This window comes from Equus caballus, chromosome 1 (assembly GCF_041296265.1).
Source record: "Equus caballus isolate H_3958 breed thoroughbred chromosome 1, TB-T2T, whole genome shotgun sequence".
Classification (NCBI taxonomy): Eukaryota; Metazoa; Chordata; class Mammalia; order Perissodactyla; family Equidae; genus Equus; species Equus caballus.
Window position 1 is genome coordinate 107,364,387 of NC_091684.1, and position 19,653 is coordinate 107,384,039.

The following is a 19,653-nucleotide window of genomic DNA, read 5'->3' on the forward strand; positions in this document are numbered from 1 at the left end:
GTTAATATGATTATAATTGGTGACACTGAAAGATGACAAAGGCCAAGATTCCAGTAGTTATCCACTGTTATTAATAGCAAATGGGAGTCATGGTTGCTCTGAATTATATCCATGCTCTGGCTGGACTCCTTCTAGGTAATCCTATGTAACTCTAATCCCAAAGTCTCCTTCTATTTTAACAAATCTTTATGGAGAATCTGCTACGTGTAGCAGGACAGCGAGAAAGGCACTGACACATGAACACTGTCTGGGAGGAGGTTCTATGTGGGGTATTATGTGAGTTACAGTCATGGTAGGAAGCAGAATTTGGTTCAAATGAAAAGATTTCAATGGAGAGATTACTTAAAGAAGAATTGTAAGGGTTAAGAGTTCAAATACGGATGGTGAGGCACCCAGAGACATAGCACAATGAGGAGCCATTAATACTCCTGTGGCTGAAGAGGAAACAAGGAGGAAATCCTATTATGGGAGTCCAGTGAGAGCAGGAGCTGTGGACAAGGAGTGGCCTGGCAAAAACTGTAGTCACAGAAGGACAGGGCATCTGCCACAGGGACTGAGATACAGAGGGGCAGGGCAGAGACAGCCCAAGCTCATTTCTCTTCTTCCACCCTTCAGTCACTTGGTGATGCCGCCCTCGTTTTCCAAACCCAACCTGAAGCCAGCAGCAGGAGTTTGCAGGACTCAGCTTCCAGGGGGCACAGAGCAGGACAGAAAAAGAAGAATAGGTCTGGGGGTCTTGTGAGGTAGAATAAGTGAGGAATAACCAACACGGTCTACACTCTTTGCAGCTCAGCATTCGTTCTCATTGTTGACTCAATAAAGAGACATTCATCCTCAAAACAGAGAAGAGAAAAAGTCCCATTAGCATCACATTGTCAGAGGACGATGTCAACTCAGCTGCACATCTACCTGGAACTTAAGTTATAATGGTCACCACTTCTGGGATTCTTTATTTAAGGCAAGAGGAAAAGGTGAAAAAAATCAAGTAACATAAAATATGAATAACTGTTATAGTTACCACTACTATAGCTAGTCATAAGACCTGATAATCACAGCTTTCCTCTTCCACTGCCCATTCTTTCTCCTTACCCTCTGCCATCAGCTCAAGGATCTTTACTTGAGAGAATGACCCATAACTCCATAACTCAAGGAACTAAGTCCTCAGTCATTCAGTGTTTATTAAGTTGCCATAGATTTCCATTTACTATTGCACTTGAGTACCAAGAGAGAGCCCGGAGAGCCCTGGATTCCAACTTTAGTCCTCCTTGTCCTATTGTGTACTTGTGTGGCTCTCACTGTGTTCTTCTTATTGACCTAATACACCTGCGAGCTACCTGAAAGCAAGCCGAAGAGACACAAACTCCAAGTGTCAGCCTCCTGAGACACAGAGCAGAAAATAGGAGGGAGGAGAACATTCTGGAAAACATCAAAAACAGATGCCCTTAATGCTGAGATAACATTGACCTGGGCTGTGAGTCTGCAAAAGAAGAGTGTAGGCTCAGACTTGGTCTAGAAAATCAAAGGTTCTATGTGGTGCAGAATGAAGTGCCACTCTGGCAAGGGCACAAGTGACTCCAGCTACATTGTGTTCACGCTGCTGACCCCCACCTACTCTAGAAGCATTGTTAGACCGTTATATCGTGTCACCATTGTCTCACAAAATAATTCATCATTATAAAAATAGCTTTATTTACCAAATACTTTATTATTACAAGTAACAATTGTAATGGACACATATTAAGTGCTCACTATTTGCCAAAGGCTTTTACACACATCCTGTAAATTAATATTCCAAGTAAATCTATGAAGTGGACAATTGTTGGCTCAACTTTGAGACTTAGAAAAATTAAGTAACTTGCCCTAAAAGAGAAAGTGAGTAAAAGGTAAAGAGAAGATTGGAATTCAGACAATCTGATGAAAAAATCTACTCTCTTAACCCTTACTTTATGCTACCTCCTTTAAGCTTCACTGAAACCCTGCCAGGGAATTATTATTTTCATTTTACAGGCAACCAAACAGGTTGAGAGAGGTTCAGTAACTTTCTTAAGTCACACAGCTAGTGAATAGAAGGGGCTGGGGACCCGAGTCTGCCTTACTCTGAAACGCACATTCTTTCTACTCTACAGAATGTTAGTTTAAACTACAGAGCAAGGTAAGAGGGAAGGGGCAAAAAAATGAGTGAACTTTTAGGTAGGAGCCAGTGGCAGAGCAAGCAGTGGACACTGAGTACCGAATTCATAGCAAAGGATAGTATATACAGCACGATGGCGCTGGCATGAGCCAGAGGCAGACGCTGGAGAGAATAGATGAGAGGGGAATGGGGAAGAGAGAGAGTGGGAGGTTTTGTGCCCAGTTGTGGATCATATTTGATTTTCCATAAACATAGCCCTTCTTGAATTCTAGATTTAATCACAGAGGTTTTGAAAATAAAATTACAAAGAAAAAATACACAAAAGAATGTCCTTTTAGTCCGCGCCTTTGCCCCCACTCTCTGCACACTTATGCAAAGAGAAATAGAGCAGTTCAGTTCCTGTTGGTATGTTACCATGGAGACGGCTTCCATGTGATCTCCAGTCATGACTCACCGCTGCAGGAGTCTCCAAACTTAATTATTTATTAATAGGCTTTTACCAAGGCAGTCTCCAGAGGTGGAACATCTTGTTTCCGAGGCCAGGACGGCAGAGAGAAACAGAGGCAGAAAATACCAGGCAGTTACAAAGAATTAATTAGAACCTCTGTAAATTACTGACAAACATGCCTTAGGACAACCTGCAGCGGGATTTGAGGGTACTCAGATGTCTGGGGAAAAATGAGGAAAATGAGCAGTAGGTCTCCAATAACCCTTTCTCTGGTCACAGTGAAAGTCTTCCACACCGTTCCTTCCATGAACTAGCCGTTCCAGATGGATTAGTGAGCTACAATTTCGAGAAAAAAATTCTGGAATCCACGCTGAACACACACCCATACATATATATGGTATTTCGCTTTTCCAACCCCTCCAAGCATAGGATTATCAGATTGACTCAGCTAAACTAACTAATTAATTAATTGGGAGGGGCACTTAGAGATGGTATCAGTGATAGAGTTCAGTCTTGAAGGGAAATGTCCCTGACTCTTGGGGTACCTATTTCCATGATTGCATGTGAACTGTTCTTTCCTATGTGTTTAAACCTAGTGAATGGAAATGGAATGGAAATGCATGAAGGTAGTCGATTAATGTGTGAATTAATTAATTCATCCATTCTCTTATCCATTCAACTGCAGATCTATTCATTCATTCAACTCTGCTTTCTAGGAATCAGGTACTCATTTGAATATCACATGGTGATTGACCTAAGAGACGTGAGACATGTACATAGGTCACTAAATTCATGGCAAATGATTGTTAATTACCTTAAAAGATGCATTGGTGAAAGGATGCGATGAATGGCATGATAAACTGTGTCACAGTGAAGTCACAGAAAGAATAGTGATGCTTTGTGCCTGAGATTGAATTAGTTGCCTTCTGACATCCCTTCCAACTCAAAGATCTCTCTGAATCTATGTGGAGCAGTCAACTAATTTCGATGTTAGGTTGTGCGAACAGCACACAAAACCTTGCCTCACTTCTGGTTCTCCATGTTTTAGCCATAAGCATCTTTGCGGTGACCATCTTTGCCGCCATTACTTTTGCCCCAAACATTTTTGGCCACATAACTAATTGGTCCTAAGGCAATTTTGCTCTAAAAGATAAAATAGCCCCGGTTAACATTTGGTTTTATTTGTTTACTTTTTTTGTCGTTTCATTTCTCCATTGACAAAGTTCTCCCAGTTACTGCTATTTTTATATGATATAAATCTTAGCTAGCCCTCATAATGTTCTATATGGTGACAAGTAGACATGGTGGTGGTCTTAAAATAGTTAGCATTTCTTCCAGTTAGTGATGTTATTCATGGTTTTATCAAGCTGACAGATGACGATGACTTGCCCCAAGAGTTGGTTTCTTATTTTCAAATACACTACACTGGAGGAGAAAGAGGACTGAGGACCTCCTTGAGGTCACAGAGTTGAACCCACATTTCACATAGAATGAAGAAAAGTGCTTATTTAGGCATAATCCACAATAAAATAAAATAAAATAAAATCATTTATTTGCTCAGTATTCCCATGAATCTACATACACTTTTTTTTTTCAGGTGAGGAAAATTGGCCCTGAGCTTACATCTGTTGCCAATCCTTCTCTTTTTGCTTGAGGAAGATTGCCCCTGAGCTAACATTTGTGCCAATTTTCCTCTATTTTGTATGTGGGATGACACCACAGCATGGCTTGATGAACGTTGTGTAGGTCAATGCCAAGGATCTGGGCCTGCAAAACCTGGGCCACTGAAGCAGAGTGTGAACTTAACCACTATGCCACTGGGAGGGCCCCTGCATACAAACATTTTAAATGTATTCCAATATTTTGTATTTTGTTATAAAGTCTTTAAAGTTTTGTTATTCATTTTTTCGTATTTCATTACGTCTTTTTTAATTATGTCACTTTTATTTTTTGTCTTATTTTTTATTTATCTTATTTTTTTACAGAAAAATTGCCTTACAGCCAATTAGTTACACAGCAGAAATGTTTGTGGTCAAGTTGCTTGCGGCGAAAATACCAGACACACTCAATTCCATTGTTGAGTTTTCTTATATTGACTGCCGTGGGGCTGATCTATGTGCCGTAAGTAAACTGTCAGGGGTCTGATTGAAAACATTCAGTCGGCATTCTAACAAACTTAAGTTTAAGCTTCCACTCCCTTCAAATTAGGGTGTAATTGTTTGGCAGTCCAGTGTCTGATGTAGTTGAAGCCAGGTTGTGAAAAGCTACATACAGAGCCCTCCATAGCATTTTAGAACTAGAAAGAACTTACAGGACATAAAACGGATAAAAGCTACTGTCCCTTGGTTGTTTATTATATGTTAGGTTCTTTACGTATATTAATCCTAATCCTTAAAACACAACAAGATAAATATGATTAGTCAGAGTTTTTCATTGATGAGAAATTTAGGCTTGGAAATATTAATTTACAGGGCCAATATCCCAGACCTGCTTAGGAAAGCTGGAAAGAAACCCAGTTGTTTCTAAGCCCAAAGCCAGAATTTATTTGGCTGGACTCTATGATCCAGTCTAGCCTCAATTCCCTCATTTCATAGACAGGGAAATTAAGACTCAGAAATTCAAGAAAACCTATATTCTTGCCTGATCAAAAGCTCTTAATGAACCAGGAAGAATTTGATCAAGAACATTATCTAAAATTAATAGCCAACATCATAATTAACAGTAAGTCTTTAAAATAATTCTCCTTGAAGTCAGGAATGCTACAAGGATTCATGCAATCATTGCTATTATTTAACATTGATCTGAAATTTTAGTGATGGAAATGATAGGGGAAAATTAGAGAGTTATAAGAAACAGTGGAGAGTAGGAAAAGTTCCTAATTGATCTCTTGATGAAACCAAATGAGACAACTAAAATTTCTAATAAAGCAAATGTTAGAATTTGGAACACTAGCTGGTTTCAAACTACATATTTGAAAGTAACAGCTATGGAAGTGCAACACCCAGATGAGTTAATGCAATTTTGAAAAAGAAGAACAAAGTTACAGCATTCCAAGTCCCAAACTTCAAAACTTGTTACACAGCTTCAAAACGAGAAATTGACAAAAGAGAAATAAATTGGAACTCACAAAAATTTAAAATTTGTGTGCTGCAAATACATAAATGTGTGCTGCTTCAAAAAATTGAAAAGACAACCCACAGATGAGAGAAAATATTTGTAAATCATATGTCTAAGAAGAAACTGGTACCCAGAATATATAAAGAACTTTGACAAATCAATAAGAAAAAAAGAAAAATTTAAGCACAACGGAATTTGAATAGACATTTCTTTAAAGAAGATAAACAGGTGGACAAAAATCACATGAAAAGATGCTCAATGTAATTACCCATTGGGGAAATGCATATCAAAACCACAATGTGGTACTATCACAACTCTACTAAAATGGCTATAATCAAAAAGACAGATAATAACAAATGTTGACAAGGATGTGGAGAAATTGTAAAACTTTTACATTGCTGGTAGGAATGTAAAATGGTGCAGCCACTTTTAAAATAGTTTGATAGTTCCTCAAAATGTCAAATATTTTACTATATGACTCAACAATTCCACTCTTAAGTATGTACCCAAGAGAATTGAAAATATATCTAAAAGAAATTTGCACATGAATATTCTTAGCAGCGTTATTCATGATAGTCAAAAAGTGGAAACACTGCAAATGTCCATTAACTGATGGATGGATAAATCAGTGTGGTATATCCATACAGTGGAATATTATTTGGAAATAAAAAGGAATGAAGTACTGATGCATGCTACAACATGGGTGGACCTTGAAAACCTTATGGTAAGTGAAGGAAGCCCGTCACAAAAAACAACATATTGTATCCTTTCACTTACATGAAATGTCTAGAATAGGTAAATCTATAGAGACAGAAAGTAGGTTCCTGGTTTTCAGGACAGGCTAATGGGGAGTGGCTCCTAGTGGATATCAATTTTGGGGGGGGGGTATGATGGAAACCCTGGAAATGCACTATGACTCTGTAAATGCACTAAAATCATTGAATTGTAGTTTACATAGATAACTTTTATTATATATGAATCCTATCTCAATAAAGATGTTTTTTAAAAAACAACAGCTTGTTTGTGTGTATTTTTATATATGCAATAATGTGAAAGCATAACAAAAATATCTTGTTAAAAGCAGACCACGATGTAAATGCTTATAAATATACAAAAAGAAATGTATGTGCCTATTCATTCTTTGTCTCTTTAATCAAATATTTGTTGAGCACCTGTGCCACACACAGTCTTGATGTGCACGAGTGAACAAAATAAAGAGCATGGAAAGATTTAATTCTGTAAACATGCCTATTCTCCTCCCCCATATATAATCAACATATATCAATAGTTACAAAACACATATCAGCAGTTCCAAAACACACATCAACAGTTCCAAAACATATATCAACAGTTTTAAAACAAATTTTTTGTAACTTGACAAATGATAAAAAAATTCAATGTCAAAACCATCCACGTTAAAAAAAACACACAAAATATTAACTTATATGTATCTCCTTAACAGGATGAAATATACATACCTCAGCCCCAAATCCCACCTCATTTTTTTTTTTTTTTTTTGCTGAGGAAGATCAGCCCTGAGCTAACATCTGTGCCAATCTTCCTCTATTATTTATATGGGTCACTGCCACATCATGGCAGACCAGTAGTGTAGGCTCATGCCCAGGATCCGAACCTGTGAACCTGGGCCACAAAGTGGAATGAGCTGAACTTAACCATTGACCATGGGGCTGGCCCCTCCCACCTCATTTTTACCTGGAAAACATAAAAGCTTTCTCATTAAGTGGGATAAGAGATAAAGGTGCACACTATACTCAGAACTATTCATCACTATGCTAAAGGTATTAGCAATGAAATTAAACAGGAATGCAACTAGAACCTTAAGAATTATAAAGGAAGAAGTTAAGTTATTTTTATTTGATAATGAAATGATTAATTGTCTGGAAAGCCAAAAAGAATCCGTGGCAGGCCTATTATAAAAAATAAGTAAAATTAAATACATTTGCAGCTTGTAATATCTACACACAAAAGCCTGAATCTTCAAACACACAAACAAAGCTATCTGGAAGATATACTAAAAGGGTAGGCTTTATTTGTAATAGCAAAAGAGAAAATGAAAGTTAAGAAAAAATGTGTGAAAATCATATGAGGAAAATTATAAAACACGCCTGAAAGACAGAAAAGTAGACTTGAACAAATGGAAGCACATGCTACATTCTTGGAAGGAATAATCAACATCATTAAACATATATTTCTCATAAGTTAATATATAAATATAAGAGGAGCTCAAAGTTAAAAAACTGTATGTTTTCTGGAACCAGACAAGTTAATTATAAAGTTTATTTGCAACAACAAAAAGCAAAAATAACAAAAGACTCTATTATTAAAACATTGTGAACAGAACCAGAAACAGACTCAGTCACATATGAACATTTAATAGACAAAATCATGGCATTCACACCAGTGGAAGAAAGATGAATTTCTTGATGAATGGAAATTGAACATATGTATGACCAAATGAAAAATAAAATGTTAATCTATTTCTCACACCACAGACCAGAAAAAACTCCAAATGGGTCGGAGATTTAAATATGAGAAATAAAACCTTACATATACTGGAAGAAACTGTGGATTAATTATTTTATAATCTGGAAATGGGTATAATTTGCCTGATAATAGCTCAAAAATCCAGAATCAATAGGAGAGATATATATATATGTATGTATGTATATATACATATACATATAAATATGTATTATGTAAAAAGTTATATATTAAATAGTATTTATATATTGTATAAAATTATATAAAATATAATTTTTCTAATATCAAAACATTTTGCAACTTACTTGCAAATCACAGCAAAAGAGTTAATAATCTTAACCATAAAAACTTCTAAAAAATAAAAAAGGACAAGACAAATAACCCTATGGAGAAATGGATGAAACGCAAAGACATCAATTTACAGAAACTAAAGAGCAAATGGTCCTTAACATAACAAGATCTGTTTGATTTCACTCAAAGTAAGAAATATGAAAGTTAAAAACTATACTGAAATGCTATTACTCACCTTTCAGATTGCCGAAATCCAAAAGTTTGACAAACTATGCTGTTTTTGAGACTGCAAAGTTCCAGACACCCTCATAGGCTACCAGTGGAAATGTAAAATTGTGCAAGCAATTTGGTAATATCTAGCAAAATTATATATGCATATACTCTTTGATCCAGCAATCTCTCTTCTGGAAATTCATCACAATGATACATTCCAAAAGTGCAAAAAGACATCTTCACAAATGTATTCATCATAGCACTTTGTCATAGCAAAAGAATGATCCAAATGTCCATCAATAAGAGACTAGTTAAACAAACTATGAATACTCAATGGAATACTATGTAATTACAAATTTATATTTATACTCTGCTTTACACGATCTTTGGGGTGTATTTTAAGTTAAAAAAAAAGTAAGATGCAGAAATTAAGTATAGTATGCCACCGGTTGACTAAGAAAGGGGAAAGGATCTATGAATAGATAGATAAGTAGACAGATAGCTCCTTTATTTGAAAATGGAAGGCATTTTATGCCTATATATTCTATAGGGGGAGGCAGAGATGGAGTACAGGGTAGACTTTTCTACTAAATCTTGTTTTGTTAGTTTGTCTTTAATACCATATAAACACATATATTTTTGAAACAAATCACATTAAAACTTAAAAAAAAGAAATTGCTAATTATTAAGAGTAAAATGAATAAAAATATATTTGAATCGAGCTGTTGAAATAACAGTATAAAAATAAAATATTTCAAATGACTTTAAAACACAGTAATTTCATCGTACACCCTTAATGGATTATATGTTAAAGATAAAAAACTGAAACAAAAAACACACACACCTTAAATTGTTACAGTCAGTTGTGTGTGTGTGTAGCAAGTAAATAACTATGATAATAAAGCTTTTCGTTATCAAAAAAGAGATCAAATCTAAAATCAAATAAGATATGCCAAAGACTAGAATCCTACACGGGAATGGAAATATCAGTATGAACTCATGATACACTTTCTTTCTCCAATGAGAAATCCTAGAAGCCATGACCAGAACAGTAACAATGAGCATCCCTAATGCCCAGATCATGAACTACTTAACCACAAAATTAACCAGAGATCCTTGATGGGTGATTCCTGGTTTGGGATAGAGGATGTGGAAAATGAGTCTGGATCCTAGAAAGTAAAGAAGTTACCAAAGATTGTTCGTGTTTGATTCAAAATGATCTGGGATAAAGCTTAAGAGATGTCCACTGTCCAAAGATGGATAATTAGGGCAAACCCCAGCTGCCTAAGCAGAGTGCATGAAACTTTAACCCCTTGGCTACAGGGCCGGCTCCAATGACAAGATTTTTAAAAAATTAAACTAATTAAAAATTAAAGCAGAACAATTAAAAATAGATACTTATTCTCTGTTTATTTATTTATTTGAGGCAATGTTCAATATAGATGAAATTATACCAAAATTGCTAATTTCTTGCACTGCCAGAGCAAATACGTGGTTAACTTTGTGCAGAGTAATTCAGAGGTGTCTGTCAAGAGTTAAAAGGTATCTATATCTTTTGTACTTTAAATTATACTTTTGGTAATTTAAACTGGGGAAACACATGGTTAATATAAACAAAAATACTCTTCATACTATTACTTATAGTAGTAAAAACTTAGGTCAACTCGTGTGTCCAAAGTTGTGGGATTGGTTGAATGCATTTCGATAGAACCGATAATAATTACATTTAGAAGCCTTGTTAATGACATGTGTAAGCTGTTTTATTGTTTTAAGAAGTAGACCACAAAGCAATGCTTTCAGATAATCATGTATAAAATTGATCTTATCTTATATAAAACTGGCTCTCTCTGCATAATGGTTTTATTACTTTCCTTTTTGACATGTTTGTACTTTCCAAACTTTCCGTTGACTATACACTTATTTTGTAATTTAAAAAGCTGTAAGGAAAAAAACCTTCTCAAGGCTTGAGATACAAGTTATTATAATTTATAACTATATTAACTTATCATGAGTTGGTAGTGATATTTTTCTTACAAGTAAAGAAAACTGTGCTTAAGCGGAGATCGCTGGGGTGTCTCAGGGGATATAATGAGGACAAAGAACAGGCTGGCTGGCAGATTCCTAGGAGTTTTATTGACCATGTAGAGACTTCTAGATGACATCTTAAAGTGAGCTAAAAAGGAGTAAACTATAGAAAGGTTTACATGGGTTAAGCTTTTCTAGACATTGCAATACCTTTCTCAATCCCATTCCAGATTAGCAAACAGCCATCCTCGTCACAACCGGCATCCCATAATAAGCACAAAGATGACTTTTCTTTTCAAGGAAATGGAGGTCTACTCATTAGTCATAAAAAAGTACCAGATTTGGGGCTGGCCCCGTGGCCGAGTGGTTAAGTTCACGCGCTCCGCTGCAGGCGACCCAGTGTTTCGTTGGTTCGAATCCTGGGTGCGGACATGGCACTGCTCATCAAACCACGCTGAGGCAGCATCCCGCATGCCACAACTAGAAGGACCCACAACGAAGAATATACAACCACGTACTGGGGGGCTTTTGGGGGAAAAAAGAAAAAAATAAAATCTTTTTAAAAAAAAAAAGTACCAGATTTTTCTATGCTCTCCCAGCATCTTGATGTTGAGCATATTGCTCAGATTCAATGCCTTCCGATAACCAACATCCAAATATCATATGACTAAGTATCATAATTGCATAAATCTTATATATCAAATAGAGGATAAATAAAGGAACTTGAATTTATTTAACTATATGCTAACACCAAAAGGAGCCTGTGAAAACAAGACAAAACAAGAAGGAATGGAGTCTACCATGTATAGAATCTCTCCATTAGTAATAAAAAGTAGCATATTAGAGAGGAATACAAGCCAAGGCAAATTTGAAATATCTTCTTCATAAAGCTAACTGATCAGTATTGCTTACTCTTAGTGACTCTGCAATAAGCTTTGTTATGGACAGGACGGTGGCTTAGCGACACCAAGCTAAGAATATGAATCAATGAATTTTTTTCTGATTAGGCAAGTTTAAATATCATGGTCCTCTGCATTGTGTATTCTTTCAAGTATTTTCCGAGCACCTACCATATGCCAGTCACTGTGATCAGTCTATGGGGTACATCATAGAACTTGAGATTAGCATGTCAGTGATGATATTTTAGGGTGCGTAAAAGAGGAATTTCTAAGTGATTAGTTAGGGGTCAGCAAACTATAACCCGTAGGCCAAAGCCAGTCTACCATCTGTATTTGTAATTAAATTTTTATTGGAACACAGCCATACTCCTTAAATTTATGTATTGTCTATGAGTGTTAACATGCTGCAGTGGTAGCTTACTTACAAAAGAGACCACGTGGACTGAAGCCTAAAATATTTATGATCTGGTCCTTTATAGAAGACTACTGACCCCTGGTTTAGGTGACACTAACGTCTTCTGTTTCCTTATACACACCCATGACCCAGCCACTCCTAATCTATTCTTCAAACAGCATCCAGAGTCATGCTTTCTACATGAAATTTGGGTAATATTACTCTCTTCCTAATACTTGACAATGGCTTTTCATTACTCTTACAGTGAAGGCTACATTCTTACACAACCTCCAAATCCCAGCTTGCTTCAGCTGTGGTGGCTTTCTTCCAACACCTTGAATAGATCACTCTCTTTATAAACTTTTTCTTCTGTCTGGAACAGCGTTCTACTTCTATCTTGTACTGGTCAACTCATTCTTCATTCTCAACTTAAATTTCACTTCTTGAGAAGCTTCCCAACCATAACATTTATAGTAATCACCACAAACCCAGCCTGATCTGTTATTTTCTCTTGTGGTACTCTTTTATGATGTGCCTTAAAATCTGTTTTTCCACATTCACTTATGGGTTTGTATGATGCCTGTCTACACCACTAGACCATAAGCTCAGTGAAGGTAATAATTAGGTCAATTTTCTTAACTAAGTGCCATATGTGTATCTACAGATTTCCTGGACTATAGATATGCCATAAACTCATTCACTCATTTTTGAATAAAGATGGTGAGAATATTTTGATGTCAATTAGGGGGAGGTGAACTCTTTAATGGAGACAGAAGATTGGCAGATAAGTTTGAATTTCTTGAATAAAACAAATGATAAAAGAGATTCCAATACAGTACTCAGGAAACCTGTCTAGATCCCCCATGCCATGATTTCTGAAGTAGAAAAAGAAAAAAAAATCAGTAAATTGATTGATGATAGTCGGACAGTCATTGCTGAGACCCAAATTCATAACCTGGAGTGTCAAGTAGAAGAAACATCTCAGAAGACACAGATACAGAAAATATGAGAGAACAGATAAGAAAATTGAGGAATAAATCTCAGAGACCAAAAATGCAAATAAAGGGCTTTAAGGAGGAGATAAAGGAAAAATAGAGGAGAGGAAATAATTGGCCAATAAGAAAATAAAATTTCCCTGAAAAGTGTGGATGGGGGATGTATCTGCCCAATAAAATGACACAGTTCTAGTTGGGGTTGATGAAAAGAGACACATACACTTAGATCCATCCTGATAAAATTCTACAGCTCCAGTGCTAAAGAGAAATCTAACAGACTTTCAGGGGGGAAAAAATGTGCAAGTATTAGGCTTCTTGGGCTGTCATCACAGAATACCACAGACTGAGGGGCTTAAACAACAGAAATTTATTTTCTCACAGTTCTAGAGGCTAGAAGTCCAAGATCAAAGTGCCAGCAGGGTTGGTTTCTGGTGAGGCCTCTCTAGCTGGCATGCAGACAGCTACCTTCTCATTATGTCCTCTTATGGCCCATCCTCTGTGTGTGTATGGAGAGAGAGAAAGAGATCTCTGGTCTCTCCCTCATTTTATAAGAACATCTGTACTGTCAGATTACAGCACCACCCTTATGACCTCATTTATCCTTAATTACCCCCTTAAAGGCCCTATCTCCAAATATAGTCATATGAATTTTAGGGCTTCAGCATGTGAATTTTGAGTGATACAATATAGTCCATAAGAGTACCTAAAAAGGAAAAAAAATCAGGCTGTCATTGTTCATATGGTTTGCAAGGCTGGAGGCTAGATGATGTAGAATAACATTTGAAGACTACCGAGACGGAGGGCTGCAACTGAATTATCCTATGCCCAGTCAAGTCATGATTCATCTGTCAGGACTAAAAGGAATATAGTTGCAAAGACATCAGGATTCAGAGAATAGATCACTCATTTACTCTGTCAGAGAAAGATGCTCAAAGACCAGCTCCAACCAATAGATGCATCAGAATAGAGATCTCAAGGTGAGAGAAATGGGAGAGGAGAGGAACATGTGGAGAGCAACGAACCTTGCTTTACACACATAGATCTAAATGGAAAATGACAGCTCTCTGACAAAATGTAATAGAGCACTAATGTGGATTATTAAAATGGAGCATCTGCAAGAAAAACTATAACAGCTTACATCTAAACATACTTAACTAGCTCTATGAAGCCAGAATTGGGTGGTAATTGGGAGAGAGAGAAAAACAAAGCATTATAAAGATATCATCTGGGTAGGGGGTGGACAGTGGTAAGAAAGAAAAGAGAAATTGAGGGTAAAAGTACTACAAGATTTAGTCTTATAGAAAGGCCAAAAAATGGGGGTTAATAAAATATTTGGTATAGAAATGACTTGGTACGATTTTAGTAAATAGATAAAATCCGATTATGTGTCTTTGTAAAGGGAGAGTGATCAGCCAGAATATGGAAAAGAGTACTAGAATTCCAAATTAAAAAGCCAAGAAATGGAATGATTAGCACCTTTATCAAAATGGCGGCAAAAAGTGAAAAGGGAAAAAAAGAAATCACTAAAGACACTAAGCAGTAGACATAGAGATGGAAGAAGGAAAATTAATATATGTGTTTGGGGAAGGATTAAATTCACCATCAGAAGCAAGAGATTTACAGAGTTAAGATTCGGGTGAAACATGCTATTTTTTTAAAAAGTGGATTTTAAAGTGTTTTTAAAAGTTAGGAAGTAAGAGATTTAAAAGAGATATTAGGCAAACGAGAACAAAACTAACAGCAGATGTGGCAATATTAATTTAATCGAGATGACTTTAAGATTAAAAATGCCAAATGAAGGGACATAATATAATGATAATAGATAACAACTGATACAGAAGATAATGATACTGTATATATATATATGTATATATTAGAAAATCAAGAAGAATTTGGTAGGCATCCAATATAGTAGATTTCAATACACTTATTTTGAAATTAGATGGATGGAGTAGATAAAAATAAATAAGGACATGATAGAACATAATGATACACTTAATAACTTTATTTAATAGTATGGACTCATATACTCCTAAAAGAAATAACGTATGTTTATATGAGTCCACAGAACATTCACATAAATTGATTTGAACCTGATTACCAAGAAGATTTCATAGCCCACACACTCTGATTAAAATTCAGTAATATTAAATGTAGTATTACAAAGATTACCAGAATACACTCAACCACTTGGATACTGAGAAATCAGCTAATGGATATTCCTGGAATCAAAGAGTAAATCAAACTTGACAATACAAACTATCCAGAAAGTAATAAAAAGAACATTTAACCAAAAAAATAATAATAATAAAGACAGAAACTTAGTGTAATGTATAATAACATACACTTTGTACCTGTACACTTTCTACAAAGTGTACATAATGTACACTTTGATGAATTTACAAATAAAGATGAAGAAAAGTAAAATAAAAGATATTATTCATCTCATGATTTTAGAAGAACATCAGCAAAATAACAACCACCAAGGGACCAACCCAGTGGCGTAGTGATTAAGTTCACGCTTTCTGCTTCAGTGGCCAGGAGTCTGCAGGTTTGGATCCCAGGCATGGACCTAGCACTGCTAGTCAAGCCATGGTTTGGTGGCATCCCACATATAGTAGAGGAAGATTGGCACACATGTTAGCTGAGCAACAATCTTCCTTAAGCAAAAAGAGGAAGACTGGCAACGGATGTTAGCTCAGGGCCAATCTTCCTCACAAGAAAAAAAGAAAAGAAGAGAAAAAAATAACAACAACCAAAACAAAAGAAACTAGGAAGAAAGAGCTGGAAAAGTGAAAAGCTGAAATTCATACTAAAAGTATCAAAAAGGTTATATAAATTAAAACTCTATTACTTGAAAAGACCACAAAATAGCTCCTAGTCCTGATGAAAGACTTAAAAGAAGAAGGAAGAGAAGGCACAGGAGCAGGAGAATGAGGAGGAGAAAGAAGAAGAAATAAAACACAAGACACAGGGTTAGAAAACATGCATTATCACAAACATGCTGGTAAAGAAGAGATATAAGAGAAAACATGCCAAACATTTAAAATCTTAGAAAGCTTTGGATTATTTCCTAGTAAAACATAAATTACTAAAATTGATCCAAGAAGAAGTTGAAACTGAAATTGATCAGTTAATATAAAAAAGAATGTAACAATGATTACATATCTGACACTGAAAAAGGCTCCAATGAGTTCACAGTTAATTCTCTCTAAGCTTTAAGGAAAAGAGAATTCCAGTATTATAAAACCAACACACACCACCAAAAATGTTAACCATTCTCCCAAATCATTTTCAGAAGATTTCTTAACTTTAATTCTAAAATTCAAATAGATATGTTTTAAAAAGGAAACAAATTCAGCAAGAAAAAGGAATGAACTAGTGATATATGCTGCAAAATGCAGGAATCTCAAAAACATGTCAAGTGAAAGAAATTAGACAGAGAGACCACACGATTCGCTTGTGCAAAAAAGTCCATAAAGACAAGTTTATAGACACAGAAAGATAGATCAGCGCTTGCCTGCGATTAGGAGTGGGAGGTAGAATTGACTGAGCTTGGGCTTAAGGGAGCTTTCTGAAGTGATGAAAATGTCCTAAAACTGGGTTGTGGTGATGGTTGTACAGCTCCATAAATTTACTAAACGTCATTAAATTGTATACTTAAAACGGGTGAATTTTATACTTTGTAAATTATATCTCAATAAAGCTATTTTTAAAAACTAAATGAACAGCAGATAAAGCAAATCAAGGCCATTATTTATGGATATAGATGCAAGGTCTACATAAAATTTAACTAATAGATTTCATGAAGTATTACACACATGCCATGAGGAAGTAGTGTTTCTTTCAAAAAAGAAAGAGTGGCTCTATACCAGATACTCAATTGATGTAATACATTCCTTTGAGGAATTAAAGAGGAAGAAACATTCAAGCATATTAACAGATAATGAAAAGTCACATGATCAGTCATTAGCCATTACTCATAAAGCAAAAGTGGGAATACAGTTATGTATCTCTTAACACTGGGGATACATTCTCAGAAATGTGTCCTTAGGTGATTTCACTGTTGTGTGAGCTTCAGAGTGTACTTAAACAAACTTAGACTGGATAGCCTACTACACGTTTAGGCTCTATGATACTAATCTTACAGGATCACTGTCGTGTTTGCAGTCCATTGTTGACTGAAACATCATTACGCGGTGCATGACTGTAAAGAGATATTAATTAAATTTACCAACAGTCAACAGTAAATATTATTTTCAACCGCAGATCACTGAAACCATTTCAATTTAAATCGAGAACTAGATAAGGATGCCCATTGTTCGCCAATATTTTCTTGAAAGTTCTAGAAATGCAGTAACAAGACAAATTGAAATAAGGATACAAATATAAGGAGAAAAGTGATAAACCTATTTCTTTTAGATAACGAAATTATGTTATACCTAGAAAACACAAAAGCTAGTAGTTAAAAATAAATACAAAGTTCTCCTTCAACTGATAAGGAAGTTTGGCAAGGAGATTTGAAACATGATAAAGCTACAAAAAAAAAAAGTTTTTCTCTGATATAGCAATAAGCACTTAGAAATTGAAGTGGAACCAAAGTGGCAAGAAATACAGCAATAAATTTTAGGAATAAACATGGGATGAAAGTAATAGAAACTTCATAAATAAAATTTCTACAAAGTTGTATTAAAGGATATAAACCAAGATCTGAACAAACAGGTGCAATGGTTGATTAAAACAGGCCAATTCTGCAGAAATCAATGTATAGTTTAAAATAATTTCAATTATAATCCTAATATATCTTTCTTTTGAAATTGGATAAAATTATCCTAGGAGTTTATATGAATGATTAATATCAGATAATTGCCGAGAAAAGCATACAAAAAAATAATAGAAGGGAAGAACCTGATTTACATAAAATATTACTGAAAATAGCCCCTCAAGTCAGATCATCATAGTATTGGCAGATAAATAGGCATATAGATTAGTAAAACAGATTGGAGAATCTGAAACTATATCTGAGGATAAATGGGAATTGAATACACAATGACAGTAGTATTTCAAATGGTAGGAAAATACGGATTACTTATAAATGGTACTGGGATAACTGGCTTTCCCTCCAGAAGAAAGTAAAGCTAATCCCTATCTTACCCAAAACACAAAATAATTCTGGAAAGGTAAAAGATTAAATGATCAAAGAATAAGACAATAAAATATTATAAAATTAATATTTGGGAGACTTTATGTATTATTTAGGGATATGATAAAACAAAATCATATGTATATGGATCATACAAAATTTAAAAACCTTCTTTATATGGGAAAATATTACATAAATGAAGCAAATAGGAAATGATGGATTTGGGGGGAAAATTTTAATGCAATGATATAAGTTAACATCCTTTTATATAAATAGCCCTTTACAACATCCCAATAGAAAGATTAGCAAAGACCACAGCAATGCACAAAAAAGTAATTCTAAATGGCCAAGAAACATTAAGATACTCAAGCTCACCAATAGTCAGTGAATGCAAATTAAAGTAATGAGATATCCCTTCATGTCCATCAGATTGGCAAGCACTGAACAGAGCAATAACACCTATTGCTGGCCAGGAGAAAGGGGCACTTTAATATATTGCTGGTGGAAATGTGCTTCATTATAGCTTTTTTGGAAAGCAATCTGGCAATACCTATTAAATTAAAAATATTCTTTGACCCAGACATCCCACTGTGGGAAACTATCCCAGAAAAACAAATGCATCAGTAGGTAAGAATATATGCACAGAGATATTTGTTACATCATCTTTTTTTGTGCTAAAAAGTGGAAATTTAGTAAATTCCTATTAGTAGTGGAATGGTTGGATATTGTGAATACTACAGAACATTATGCAACTTAGTACTGTATCTCTTGACTTGAAGAAATTTCCATGATGTTTTACTGTGTGGGAAAAACAATATAAAAGGGTGGGTGTAATGTAATAACATTTTTAAATGAAAAAAATAAACTCATACAAATGCATATCTATGTACATATATGTGTGTGCATATGCATCTATATCTATGTGCATACATATCTACATCTATATCTATCTATCTATCTATTTATGTCTGTATCTGACTGGAGAAAAATATGAGATTATACAAACCAGGTTGTTAAAAATAGATTACCTGAGAGTAGGGATGGGGGATGATGTAGGTAGAGGGGCATAGAAAGATGAAGGGTTCAGGGGGGAAGTATAGCATAAAAAGGGTAAAAAATGCAACTAAAACCCAGCATATGTAATTTGACTCCATTTGTGATGGATGACACAAAGATGGCCCCAAATTACCACCTTCCCCTGGCAACTATACTTTGTATAGTCTCCTCCCTTGAGAGTGGGTAGGACCTGTAACTTACTTCTAACCAATAGAATGTAGCAAAGGTGATTGGATGTCACTTTCATGATGATGTTACTTTTACCTTGTCATTTCTATCTTACTAGAAGACTCTCTCTATTGACTATCTCCCTTGCTAGGCTTAATGAAGTGAGCTGCTATATGGAGAGGCCAGCATGGATGGGACTGAGGGCAACTTCCAACTGATAGACAGCAAGGAACTGAATCCTGCCACCAGCCACAGGAGCTTGGAAGTGAAT